Below are 15,161 nucleotides of genomic sequence, written 5' to 3'. Positions count from 1 at the left end.
GGTTGCATACAAAACCCCAGAAGTGGTTGCATACTAAACCTTAAAGAAGGTTGTTGTCAAAACCCCAAAAGAGGCTAATGGAGTTCTAAAAGAAACTCTAGTACCAAACAAATATGAGATCGCGATGAATTATGTACAAAATAAGTACACTATGGAACCGTAACGAAACACGTGTAAAATGATATATTTGATTATGCTATAGCAATAGATGTAATCAATGAAGAAAAGGATTACATATATAGAAAGTGTGCAAGAGTGTACGCACACAAATAGTCAAAATGGCTACATGACTTAAGGTTGAACTAAATTTGCTCGACAAACTAAACGTTTTCGAACCAGCAGTTCGAACACCCATAGACGTCAAACCAGTAGGTTATAAATGGGTGTCTTTAAATAAAAGGAAACGTAAATAATGAGTTTTTGCGATGTAAGGCACGCATTTTAACATAAAGATTTTTTCCCAAATCCCAGCAGTTGATTATGAGGAAACGTATACCCCTGTAGTGGATGCGATAATCTTTAGATGTTTAAGCAGCCTCACAATCTCAGAATGACTTCAGATAAAACAACTTATGGATGTCATCACCGTATACATGTTCGAGACAATTGCAAATGGCATCTGTATGAAAACCCTTCAAGGATTAAAAATGCTCAAAGCATTATGAAACAATAACCCCATATGTGTTATATATATGAATCTTAAAGGAAAATACTCGTATGTGGTACATTCGACTAAACTCTGAAAAGAGAGGTATAATTTTGATAAAATGAGCTAGCTCTATTTAACAAGATTTCACTCTTACAGTGATAATGTAAACATTATCGAGAAGGAACTCTCAAACTAAAGAGGAAAATTTTGAATGACCTTTACACAGTGTAGTTATCCTCGACCTGTAGTTTCGAGTATATATGTACTATTTTTGCTCATCAATCTGACTACATCTAGAAGATATTATATAGAAAAAGCTCATTCGTTGAGAACATGAACGATTGTCTGATCGATTGACATAGAAAAATTATTCTTATCAACCCCAAGAAAAGGATGTTGAACTACTTAGTCAAGAAGTACCATACTTAATTCCGATCAGAGCATTGACGTATCTTGCAAACAAGACGACATCTGATATTACGTTGTATTGGTAAGATTACAGTTCTAATCTCAAATGTTGCACTCTTTTTCCCTTCACTAAGTTTTTCCCATTGGGTTTTTCTTGGTAAGGTTTTTAACGAGACAACATAACCGATCCAGTAGTATCAGTTTATCTTATAGGTCCCGAAGTACTAATTTAACATCATCATAAATCATGTTGTTAATTATGTATAATGCGTAGTGCACTCTTTTCCCTTAGCTACGGTTTTGTCCCATTGGGTTTTCCTGGCATGGTTTTTAACGAGGCAGAATTATAAAGCGCATTAAATAATTATTTGACATATTTACAATCTCGAGACACGGGATAGTTCCACAAGAACAATATGGCGTCCTGGGTTATGATTGATATATATTAGACTTGCATAGAGTTCGATCTCAATCCAGATACAAGTTATGAAGGTCGAAGATTTCAGCATATTTAAGAAGTTTGTAGATTAGAGTTGATCAAGAGAAGCTCAAGCCATACTGTATGAAGACAATGTAGACAACAACACTTAAATCAAAGAACACTACGCCAAATATCAAGTCAAGCAATTGTCACAGAAGATTGCATTCAACATCATCAAGATATACAAGTAAAATTGAGGGGGAGTAATGTACCCATAATATACACAGTGTATGTACTCTTTTTCCTTAATGAGGCAACATACCTGATCCAGAAGTATCAGGGGGAGACAATACACGCTGCACTCTTTTTCTCTTAGCTAAGGTTTTGTCCCACTGGGTTTTCCTAGCAAGGTTTTTAACGAGGCAGCATCACCAAGCGTATTAAAAAATAGTATATCATCATGTCGATAGTCAAGGGGGAGTGTTATGAATGCATCCATTATTAGTGACTATCCACATTTCTAACCCCCATGTCATATTTATGTTTGTATTAATGTTATAGCCTATATATATATATAGTGGCTCATGTATTTTGTATGCGATATAAATAAGAAATTCATCTCTTGTACTCCCATTCTCTTCTATACATTGCTAATAGGTTCTAGTTATTACACAACAGTGAGAGCAATATTAGAAATGTATTTATACAGAAATAAAGCAGCCGTTAGATGATCTCTGACACCTATAGGGCTTGCACATACACATCTACAAGTCTTATACGTGAGCGTTTTATGAATATATGGGCGGCAATCATGACACGATCTGTCAACCCGACACAAAAAAATAGGTTTGTGTCGACTAAAACGACCCGAATAAAAAAAAACAAGTCGGGTTCGGGTTGACCCGTATAAAAAACGGGTTGACACATGGTTAGTTATAATAATGTTAATTTTGATACATTATATTATTTAGAGTTAATTGCCCGGATGGTCCCTATGGTTTCTCATTTTTTCACCTTTAGTCCCCAACTTTTTAAAATTACACGTATGCTCCCTGTGGTTTGATCTTTTGTTACTCGGATAGTCCCCAAAGTGGATGTCTGTTAGTTAGTTGGTGTAAAATGACTTAACTACCCTTATATTTAAAATACTAATTAAATTAAAACATTAAAAATATCAAGTGGGACCTACCCACCACTCACCCCAACTTCAACATATTAAGTAAAATATAAACTGTGGGACCCATACATATATAAAAGACATAACCATCACCCCACCCCCCATACGCTCATCTTCAAGTTTCAACCTCTTCCGCCTTCCACCCTCCGCGAAGAATCCCGGTCACCACCACCAGCCACCGCTTCCGACCACCAACCCATGGGCTCTAATACGTAACTACTGATCTAGGACCTGCAAATTTGGTAAGTCACAAATTTCCATTTATAGTGAATGCAATCCTCACTGGTTATAGGAGTTGTAGTTTCTCCCAGATTATAGGTGAAGAGCCAAAGAATCGAGTTTAGGCCGGGGCCTGTGATCGAGGGTTTGGTTCTCGTTAAAACGAGCTGGAGAATTGTCCTGCAAAACAAAAAACCGTTAGGCTCGCCGCATAGATGGGAGGGCCCCTCTGCGACCACCCTCCGGCGTGAGGATAAGTATTGGTAGAGAGAGAAAATAAGGACTAAGGTTCAGAAAATTGTACTTGGCTTTGTACTTGATGAGGTATTTATAATGGTCAACTGAGATAACGTCATTCGGCCAGACGCATTTGGAGGGAGGTTCGTCCTCGGAGGTCGGGGGAATGGACATATCTGAGACGTCCGTTCAAGTGGAGTCCGGTTCGTCCCAAGGGATCATGTCCGGCCTCGGATATGTATCTTCAAGTCCCCCAGTTTGTTAAGTTCCGTAAGGGACTTAGCAAAATGTTTGTGCAAGTTGATTTGTTCAAATGACGTGTCACTGTAGGAGTGGTTCTGGTCGTATGACGTGGCACAATTTGAATCGTGCCAACATGGCGTGGGTGACATAGGTGGTTTGACCGTCAGTCACCTACGTGTGACGATTACGAAACCCGGTGTTGGGAATCGTGGGTGTCAACTGAAGCGACGGCTTGATTTGACTGCCCCTAAACCGACTTACTTTTCTATAAAAACCAGTTTTACTTTTTCATTTTCACCTTTCTTCTTTCTTTTTCTTCTCTCAATCTGTTATCCCCTTTTGCTTCCTTATCTTCTTCTACTTTTTTTTTAAAAAAGATGCGTTCCTCTTCTATTATGGCTCCGGGTAAAGATAATATGTCAGCGAATGTGAGCATTCTTACCCAACGTCAGTTGGATAAGTTTGTTCGAGAATACAGGATCCCTCTGGATCTTCACCCGGTTCTTCCTTCAAAGGATGAAACCATTTACCCCTTTCGTCAAGGGAAGTTTCCCTTTTACACTCGCGTCTGTAAGTTTGCGAACTACAGGGTTCCATTTTCGCGTTTTTTGATTAGGGTTCTTCAATTTTTTAGGGTCCATATTAGTCAAGTTAACCCGTTCGGTCTGAGTCGTATTAGTCACTTTGAAATTTCCTATCGGGCCCAAGATCGGAGACCGGACCTAGACGTCTTCCGGTACTTTTATGAGTTCATTACTGCCGGGGACTGGTATACTTTCGCGCATCGAAAGGGTATACCTCCCCCTTCCTCCGATGAACGATCTAGCTTAAAAAACTAGAAGGATAATTTCTTCTGGTTAGACGATCGTTGTCTTCCTGTGGATATGAGGTAATGCTTTAAGGACCAGGCAATGTCCTTCGATCTGGGCGAAGACTTTGTTTTTGACCAAGAACTGGCCCGTGCCTTGATTGAGCACAAGTCCCCAATTCGTCCCCTTCATGAGCACTTTCTTTTATTGAGTCGACTATGTTTCTCTTGGAGCCAAGGGGATAGGGACTGGCTGGTTATTCGCAGAAAGCGATGTAACACCTTGAAAATTCATGTCCAATAATGTACGACACGTGTCATAAGTTCTGAACGTGTGAAAGAATACTTTAGAGGGACTAAAGTTGACAAACAGGGAAACTATGTGAATATAAGGATCCAAAGTGTCAACAATGGATAATTATATTTAAAAATAGCCCTACAAGATGTTTATACCTTCAAACGAATAAATCATGGATCATATGAAGCCAAATATGAAAGAAAGTGAGAAATTACAAACCATAAGGGCTAAATGTGTCAACATGTGTAAAGTATACCTCTGAGTGACCTTTTAGCAGATCCGAAGTTTGTAACGATAAATTATGCTCACTAGAATATGTGATAAAAATTCCATAAAGTTTTGTTATCGTATGAGAAAGTTATGATCAAATTCGTGTACGAGGGGTTAAAAGCGTCAACGTTGGAATTCATGGCCTTATGGGTAACCAAAAAGTTAACAAAGGACTTAACTAAGTTGGTAAAGGTCCTTAAGCCCTTAAAAATAAGGTTAGAGGGCTGAAATAGCAAAAATAGGACACGTGTTCGTACAAAGGACTAGGGGCTGAAATGCAATTCTTTAAACTTGTTTGGCTGGTTCTGACAAGCCAGGCGGCCCGCGTAAGAGTCCCTTATGGACTTACGCGGCCCGCGAGAACAGACCAGTGACAGAAAACGTGGACAGGTGCCTGTTAAGGCTGTTAACCGACTTAAAAAGCTTGTTTCTTATACCAGGACTGCCCCAATGGTATTTCATGCATAGGGGGCACCTGTAATGATCTCATATCTTCATTAGGATGGCTTGGCATGATCTTGTTGAATCAAGTTTACTATATAAGAGCTTCTAGTTGTGACAATGTTAGACATTCACTTGCAAAAGTTCACAACTTCATCTCTGGAGCTCTCTGGACATCAAGCCAACTTCCTAGTGATCCCTAATTATAATTAGGACTCTTATAAGTACCCTTAACCCTTCTAAATTCGTTTTAGCTTAGTTAATTAGCTAAAAGTCAAACCGTCATAATTAAGGTTTGACTTCGTGATTAATTAAAATTATCCAGTCAAATCACGAATTAAAAAATACCTTTGAGTAGGTAATTATGTGGGTAATAAACCCTTAAAAGGGTATTCTCAGATTCCCACCCTAACTATGTTAATTGTCGAGTCAAAGCTTACCTTAAAAAGTCAACAGAATGTTTATTTTCAAATTAATGCATAATTAGCAATGTAGGATACATGCAACCTGTTTGATCATTAATATAACTTGGTAATTAATGTAAGAACATGTCTAAACATGTTCAACTCGACAATTTTCAGTATAGGCTCGGTTTGGAGCCGAAAGTCGCATAGTTTGACTTATGCTTTGACTTTCAGTTCTGACCCGTTTAAGCCAGGTTTAGGATTGCCTTAGAGCTTCTTTTGGACCTGTTTACATGTTAGTATAACCCCCTGTGATTATACAACTTGGTCCATTAGATATCCTATTCACATGCATGTTTCCGTTAAATGCTTATATGTTGACCATTATGCCCAAATAACCTTAAAATATGATTTTTGAAAATGTAAAAGGGTAGACACCTTAGCTACTGATTTATAAGCTTACACCTAAAATTTGAGATCAGTTGGAGGTATAGATTAAGAGTTATGCTCATTAGCGTAATTAGAAGCTTCTTTAGTAACTAAATGGCATAAATTGCATATAGCCTATCTAAACCCAAATTTTTATACAAAACTTTGTACCTACTGATATAAAATAATATTTTGGGATTTTTAAAGATTTTTATTCAATTTTAGGCTGAGCATAACTTAGTGTTCTAAGCTTAATTCGGCTAATGCCGGTTTTGCCCTTTTGGGCTATGAAATGAGTTTTATAAATCCTATTGACCCCAAACTTTTTTCTACTGATCTAAAATGTTAAATAAAGTATTTTGAGCCTTCTAGAATTTTAAAAATATCAGCTTTCCATACCAAACCCGGAAATGGCTCCAAATCGCCTTTTTAAGCGTTTTTATGTATAGTTTGTAATAAAACCTTTTTAAACATATGGGAATGATACCTACTGATGTATTCAGTAAAATTTTATATTTTAACAGTAGGTGAATATTTTAAACTCAGAATTCCAGTTTTGACCTTTTAGGCCTATGTGAAATTATCAAAATGCCCCTACGGAGCATAGTATGGTTATAAGTAATAAATTTCACATATATATGATACCTTACTGTTATAACTTATTAAATTAAGTATATTTACTGATTTAATCAGACCTGTAACCCAGGTTATTATTTAAACTCTTTTACACCCTTTAAAATGACCAAAATGCCCTTATGAGGCATAGTTTGGGTTTAAAACCATTTGGGGCATAATGGAAGGTATCTTACTGATATCACAACATGTTTAAGGTATATTAACTTAGGAAACTTGTATATGACTCTTATGGTTACCCGTTACGCACTTTACGCGTTCGGATCGGCTTATGTAACTAGTTTACCCATTCTAGCCGAAACGGGTCAAACCATATAATTTTTGTCTCAAAATCCAGAATGTGATTAAGTTACCCATATTAAACAAGTATGCAAAACCACATTCTAAAACGGTCTTCGCCTTATCGTGCGTTTAAACCGTAATCTTCATTTAAAACTAACCGGTCTAAGCTTAGGCTGAATTAAAAGACCCGTTAGGATTCTAATAGGTTATTAAAAACCTTCATTCCAGATATAGGAGCCCAGTAAAAGCTATCTGTACTTGCTGATTTGATACGGCTGGGATTAAATTTATATTTAGCTCAGCTAAATACATTTAACTTATTTTCCCTTATACAGGTTTGGGGTACGGTATATAAAATACCGCTTGGTCGGGTAATTGACCTTAACCGGTCGGTGGTTAAGTGTGGTCAAAATGACCCGTTTAAAAATGTTGTTTTGTTTGTTTAACGCCTTTAAGGGTTTAATGACCATGTCCCGGATATCCTTGGCATCATTCAAAGAATGGCCACGACTTTAGCACACGGGTGTAGGCGTACACCCGTAGTGCATTCAAATCAATAAAGTATAATCGTCGGTATGAGAGAAGTCTCGTGGCAGAACTATACTAAGTGGTGTGTCTGTTAATCTTTGTCCTGGCACGACCCGGACAACTGAACGCATAACAAACATGTAATTCTTTTACAAGATTATAAGCAAATAATTATCCCAAGTTATAAAAAGTTTTGTGCCACGGGCATTCAAATCAATTTTAAACCTTTTCAAAATGAGTCAGTTAAATTGTATTTACCAGTGTAAACTGACGTATTTTCCAAAAAGACTAAGTGCAGGTACTACGCGTAATAGGCTGGCCACTCCTTAGCATCAATAAAAGTCTCGCAAGCTTAGGATGCATGGAGTCTGTTGAATAAAAGTTTCCTCTTTGTTTTGATCCGCCTGTGGATCTATTTCAACTGTTGTGATACTTGATATTACAATTCCATTTGGTTGAAATAAATCTATCTTTTGCTTGCACTGTGCATTTATATTTTGTATTGTTTGACTATGACGATATCAACTACGTCACGGAACCCCCACCGGGCCCACCGGTGACGTGTGGAAAATAGGGGTGTGACAGGTTGGTATCAGAGCCAACGCTGAGTGAATTAAACACTAGCCTTTTGTGTTTAATCTCAGTTAAATAAATGCACATTCCTCGAGTTCCGAGTCTAGACAAAGAACATAGGACAAACTCTGTTTTGTTTGTTTTAGTTGGTCTTTATTTTATTATATATTTGTTGTTGTTATCTCAATCATGTTTGCAGGTTAAGAATGCCGCCAAGGTTTTTGAGAGGAAGAGGCAAGGGCCCAGTTACGGGCCATGACCATGAAGTCGGGCCTTTACACCGGCGTACCCCATCTATCACAATGAGCGCTAGCCCACAGGAGCCGTGGAGGGTCTATGTTGAACCCGGGAGGCGATCAGTCTCCTTAAGTTCCTCACCGTCTTATTTGCATTCTTTCGGGCCGCAATCCGAAAACGAGCCCGACAACTGTCACACCCCCATTTCCACGTGTCACCGGTGGGCCCGGTGTGGGGTACAGTGACGTAGTTGGCATCGTCATAGACAATCAACACAATATAATAATGCACAGCGGAAGCAGAATAGAAACATTTCAACTTTTAAATAAAGTGTAATAATAAATATCACAGTAGTTGAAATGGATCCACAGGCGGATCAAATAAAAATAGAAATAAATAGTTCAACAGATAAATGTCGTCCGAGTTTGCGAGACTATTGTGGACGCTCTCTAGGAAACAGCCAGCCTATTTCCGTATAGTACCTGCACTTAATCTTTTGGGAAAAATACGTCAGTTTACACTGGTAAATACAAATCAACCGACTCATTTTGAAAATGATTTAAAATTTATTTAAATGCACAAGGCATAAATATTTTATTAACTTGGGATAATTATATAATATAAACTTGTGAACGAATTACATGCACTTATATCTCTGGTGGCCCGGGATCTACTGTCCGGGCTAGAGATTTAATTGACACACCACATTAAAGAGTTATACACGACGAGTGTACGCCTACACCCCGTGCTCTGGTCGTGGCCATCTCGTAAGAAAATGCCAAGGATATCCGGGACACGGTCAACAACCCCCCAAAGCCTTTTAAGTAAGACAAAACTGTTTAAACGAAGTCGCACAAGCTATTCAAGACTGAACACCTATAAGGAGCAGGACTTGTGCGCCCGATCAAGCGGTATTTTAAATACCGTACCCCAAGCCCGTATAGGGAAAATAAGTCAAAATGTATTTACCTGAGCAAGTATAAGTCACAAACGATAAGTGGTGGTAGCTTTTACCGGGCTTCCTAATCTGGAACAAAGGTTTATAATTAACCTATTAGATTCCTAACGGCCTTTTATTTAAGCTTAAGCTTTGACCGGTTAGTTTTAGGAATGATACGGTTTACGCACGATTAAGCGAAAGACCGGATAGAATGTGATTTAGACCCGACAAGTTTGAATACTTGTTTAATATGGGTATACTAAATACATTCTGGATTTTGAGATAAAAATGATGACGTTTGACCCGGCTCGGTCAATTTACGCAAACTAGTTACGTAACCCGAACCGAACGCGAAAAGGGCGATACGGGTAGCCAAAAGATTCAAATGCAAGTTCCCTGAGATAATATGCTTAAAATATGATATTATATCAGTAAGTTATGTTCTATATTGCCCGGGATAATTTTTAAACCCAATTCATGCCTTAGAAGGGCATTTTGGTCATTTAAAGACAATAAAAGGGTAAAATTAGAAATCTGAGTTTCGGGTCTGGTTCATACAGTAAATATACTTAATATATCATATTATATCAGTAGGGTATGACCCATATATCAAATATATCATTTAAAACCAAACTATGCACCGTAGGGGTAATTTAGTAATTTCACAAGGGCTAAAAATGCCAAAACTGGAAATCTGAGTTCATATACTTATACTTACTGTTTTTATATGAAAATATGCTAAACACATCAGTAGGTATAAGTCTTGTAGGTTTAAAACAAGTATAACGCTTTACTATGCGTTAAAACGCAAAAATACGATTTAAGGGCGTTTTCGGGTTTTCACAGTAAATCTGAGATTTTTATATTTCCAGAATACTTAAAATAATTTATTCATCATATAAAATCAGTAGAAAAAGGTTTCGGGTCAAAAGGATGTGTAAAACTCATTTTATGACTAAAACGGTCAAAACCGACATAAGCCGACATGACTAGGCGACCTAGGATCCGTTCAGCCAAAAATTAATTAAAAATCATCAAAATTCCCAGAATATTATATATAATCAGTTGGTAAAAAGTTTTGTACCAAAACGTGGCCAGAAACGGGTTCTACGCAAAAAGGGCCGTTTATGTAAATTTTTAACATAGTTTACGCTAATGGCCATAACTCACAATCTGGACCACCAACTGATCCGAAACTTTCGGTGCAAGTTTATATAATAAAAATAAAGATTTCTATCCTTTCACTTTTCCAAAAATCCCGTTTTAAATCAAAAAGGGCAAAATAGTCAACTTTATGCATAAACCGGAAACATGCATTCGAATAGGCTAAGCATAGACTCAATCAAAGAAAATTCCAGAAAGTTTAACTAAAATAAAAATAGTCAAAAATACTTTCCAATACAGATCTCGAACATGCATGTATGAATCCGAATCGATAGTCTACGAAATAATCGTTTTACAAGACTTTCGGTTCCGATTCGTGGCTATACTATAGATTGTCGAGTTGATGATGATTAAAACACATTTATATATATATTACAAGTTATTTTCAATGATCAATCAGGTTGCATGTCATCTATATCATTAATCATGTCATTTTTCACAAAAATCACTTCTGTTGACTTTTTAGAAATAGGTTTGACTCGACATTAAGCATGCATGTAGTGGGAATCAGTTAGTAACCTTTAGAGGGTTTGTTTCCCACATAAATACCAATCTATAACAAGTTTCAATTCGAGAAATTACTGAAAGAAATCCGTTTAATCAGAAAGTCAAAGGTTATGAACACCCAGTTTGACTTTTAGCAATAATCACTATAAAAACGGATTAAAGAACGAATTGAAGGCTTACAATAGTCCTAAAGATGTTTAGTGAACACTAGGATCGGCCTTGTTGCTCAGATTAGCTCCAGAAGTCTTGCCTTGAAGGTTCTTGATAGAGAGCTCCTTGTTTACTATGAAAATGCTCAAGAAATGGATGCAAATTCGGATTTAAAGCAGGTAATTGAGGTTTACTGTTGTAGTAGGCTTGCATGAAATGTTATTGGTGCAAGAGGAGGTGCAAACAACTGTATCCAACTCGAATTCGGACTCAAATCAGCCCCAAATACGTTTTCTGTCGCTGGGCAACCCACGCGGCCCGCTTGGGCTTTCCCAGGCGGGTCGCCTGACCCCTGTTTCAGCCAAACAACTTTCGTGTATTGACAGCTTTGACCCCTGAACTTGTACGCGATGTTTCGGCTATTTTTCTCGACCCGTAAACCCCCAAACTTGGTTTTTAAGAACCTTAGGACTTTTACCAACATGGTAATGCCCTCGGATAACTTTGCGCTCAACCGAAAAGCCCTGAATTCGACGTTGACGCTTTTAGTCCCTTAAGTACGGTTTTGGCCATAACTTTCTCATACGTTGACGAAACTTCATGAAATTTTTACCACATATTCTAGTGAGTATATTTTAGCTATACAAAGCTTCGGGTCTGCCAAAAGTTCACTCAGAGGTATAAATTAAACATGTTGACACTTTTGGCCCCTATAGTTTACTATACTTCACTTTTGTGCAATTTCCGCGTCGTATGATCCATGAACCATCCGTTAAAGGTTATAAACATTATGTGGGGTTATCATAGAGCCTATTTATCCATTGTTGACACTTTGGACCCTTACGTTCCATAGTTTTCACTGTTTGTCACTTTTAGTCCCTCTAAAGTATGTTTTCACATAGCGGAACCTTATGACACGTGTCAAGACATTATTGGACGAAATTTTTCGAGGTGTTACATCCTCACCCCCTTAAAAGAAATCTCGACCCCGAGATTTATTCAAACAAATGGGGATATTTCTCTTGCATCGTGGATTCCACTTCCCACGTGTATTCGGGACCTCTACGGGCATCCCACTTGACCTTTACAATAGGCACATGCTTCCTTCGAAGTTTCTTTACCTGTCGATCCTCAATCGACAAAGGTTTTTCAACAAACTTTAGACTTTCGTCTATGTGTATATCTGTATGCGGTATAACCAGTGAATCGTCAGCGAAACACTTCTTCAAATTACAGATATGGAACACATTATGAATAGCACTAAGCTCTTCAGGCAAGTTTAACTTGTAAGCGACTGCCCCGACACGTTCGATTATCTCGAAAGGTCCTATATATCTCGGGCTTAGCTTGCCTTTCTTTCCAAATCGCATTACACCTTTCCAAGGTGATACTTTAAGCAACACTTTTTCACCCACTTCGAAGTGAAAATCTTTGCGCTTAGGATCCGCATAACTTTTCTGCCTATCCCTGGCAGCTTTCAAACGATCACGGATCTGAACGATCTTGTCTGTCGTCTCAAAGACGATATCTGGTCCAGACAACTGGACATCTCCAACTTCTGCCCAACAAATGGGCGATCTACACTTTCTACCGTATAGGGCCTCAAAAGGCGCAGCTTTTATGCTGGAATGGTAGCTATTGTTGTAGGAGAATTCAATTAGTGGTAGGTTCTTATCCCAACTACCACCTAAGTCGATCGCACATGCACGAAGCATGTCTTCCAAAGTTTGAATAGTACGCTCACTCTGACCATCAGTCTGAGGATGATAAGCCGTACTAAAATTCAAACGAGTGCCCAACGATTGTTGGAAACTCTTCCAAAAATGTGACGTATATCTAGTATCTCTATCAGAGATAATAGATATAGGTATACCATGTAGCGCTACTATCTTATCGACGTATAATTGAGCTAACATGTCTGAGCTATACGTCTCTTTGATGGGTAGAAAATGAGCTGACTTAGTCAGTCTGTCAACTATGACCCATATGGTATCATTTCCCTTTTTCGTCTTTGGCAACTTGGTGATAAAATCCATTGTCACCATTTCCCATTTCCACTTGGGAATCTCAGGTTGTTGAAGCAAACCTGACGGCTTCTGATGCTCGGCCTTGACTTGCGCACAAGTCAAGCATTTGGCCACATACTCGGCCACGGACTTTTTCAAACCAATCCACCAGTAGTTTGATTTCAAATCCTGGTACATCTTATCAGCTCCAGGATGAACTGAGTATTTAGAGCTGTGGGCTTCCTGGAGGATAACATCCCGAAGTCCTCCATATACTGGAACCCATATTCGTCCGTTTAGGCGTAGCATTCCATCTTTGTCGTGGGATAACTGCTCCTCAGTTACTCCCAACTTTTCTGCAGGATAGTTAGCTTCCAGCACAGCTTCCTTCTGTGCAGCTAACACCCTTTCATTCAAGTTATTTCTTATCTCAATGCGCTTGGCATTGATTCTGATCGGTTTAACCCTTTCCTTTCTACTTAAGGCGTCGGCAACCACATTTGCCTTGCCTGGATGGTATCGTATCTCGCAATCATAATCATTTAGAGTTTCCATCCATCGCCTTTGACGCATGTTCAATTCCTTCTGATTGAACAGATGCTGAAGACTCTTGTGATCCGAATAAATTATGCACTTGGTTCCATACAAGTAATGTCTCCATAGCTTCAATGCAAATACAACCGCACCCAATTCCAAATCGTGGGTGGTGTAGTTCTTCTCGTGCACCTTTAGCTGGCGAGAAGCGTAGGCAATGACTTTGCCTTTCTGCATGAGTACGCAACCCATGCCCGTATGTGATGCGTCACAATACACCACAAATTCATCTATACCATCGGGCAATGTCAATACTGGCGCATTGCTCAGCTTCTGCTTCAGAATGTCAAAGGATTCCTGCTGCTTAGGGCCCCAATCAAACTTAATCTTCTTACGGGTTAATGAAGTTAGGGGCGCAGCAATCCTTGAAAAGTTCTCGATAAATCTCCTATAATATCCTGCCAATCCGAGGAAACTGCGAATCTCAGTAGGAGTCTTCGGCTCCTGCCAGTTCATGACTGCTTCGACTTTAGCGGGATCTACTTGGATACCACGCTCGCTTACTACATGTCCAAGGAATTGGACTTCTCGAAGCCAAAATTCACACTTCGAAAATTTGGCATAAAGCTTCTCTTGATGCAAGAGTTTGAGAATACAACGAAGGTGTTTCTCATGGTCAGCTTGGCTCTTCGAGTAGATAAGGATGTCGTCAATAAAGACAATGACGAATTTATCTAGATAAGGCTTGCAGACACGATTCATGAGATCCATGAACGCGGCTGGTGCGTTAGTGAGCCCAAACGGCATCACTAGGAACTCGTAATGTCCATAACGAGTCCTAAACGCGGTCTTGTGTACGTCTTCCTCCTTGACCTTCAACTGATGATAACCTGACCTCAGGTCAATCTTGGAGAAATAACTTGCTCCTTGCAACTGATCGAACAGATCGTCGATCCTGGGTAACGGATACCTATTCTTGATAGTGACCTTGTTAAGCTCACGGTAATCGATGCACAGACGCATCGAACCATCCTTCTTCTTGACGAACAAGATTGGCGCTCCCCAAGGAGACGAGCTAGGTCTAATAAAACCTTTGGCTAAAAGCTCATCCAACTGCGTCCTTAACTCCTTCATCTCCGTTGGTGCCAATCTGTATGGTGCTCTTGCTACAGGTGCTGCACCTGGTATGATATCTATCCGAAACTCTACTTGCCTATCCGGTGGCAAACCAGGTAGCTCTTCAGGAAATACTTCAGGATATTCCGAGATAACAGGAATATCTTCAATCTTCGGCTTCGGCTCATCAATGGTAACTTGTGCCATATAAATGACACATCCCTTCTGCATGCATCTGGATGCCTTGAGCATGGACACTTGCTCAGGCAATCCATGCTGGGTATCTCCTTGAATAGTAAGTGACTCACCAGACGGAGTCTTAACTATTACTTGCTTTCTATTGCACAGAATCTGGGCTTGGTTACTCGACAACCAATCCATGCCTATCACTATGTCGAATCCAGCTAGCTTAAAGGGAAGCAAGGATAACGGGAAGGAATGATTCCTAATGGATATAACACATCCATCTAGAACAGTCGAGGCGGTT

The sequence above is a fragment of the Helianthus annuus genome, chromosome 3 (assembly GCF_002127325.2).
Source record: "Helianthus annuus cultivar XRQ/B chromosome 3, HanXRQr2.0-SUNRISE, whole genome shotgun sequence".
Classification (NCBI taxonomy): domain Eukaryota; kingdom Viridiplantae; phylum Streptophyta; class Magnoliopsida; order Asterales; family Asteraceae; genus Helianthus; species Helianthus annuus.
The sequence above is the reverse complement of the archived record's forward strand: the minus strand, read 5'-3'. Positions refer to the sequence as shown.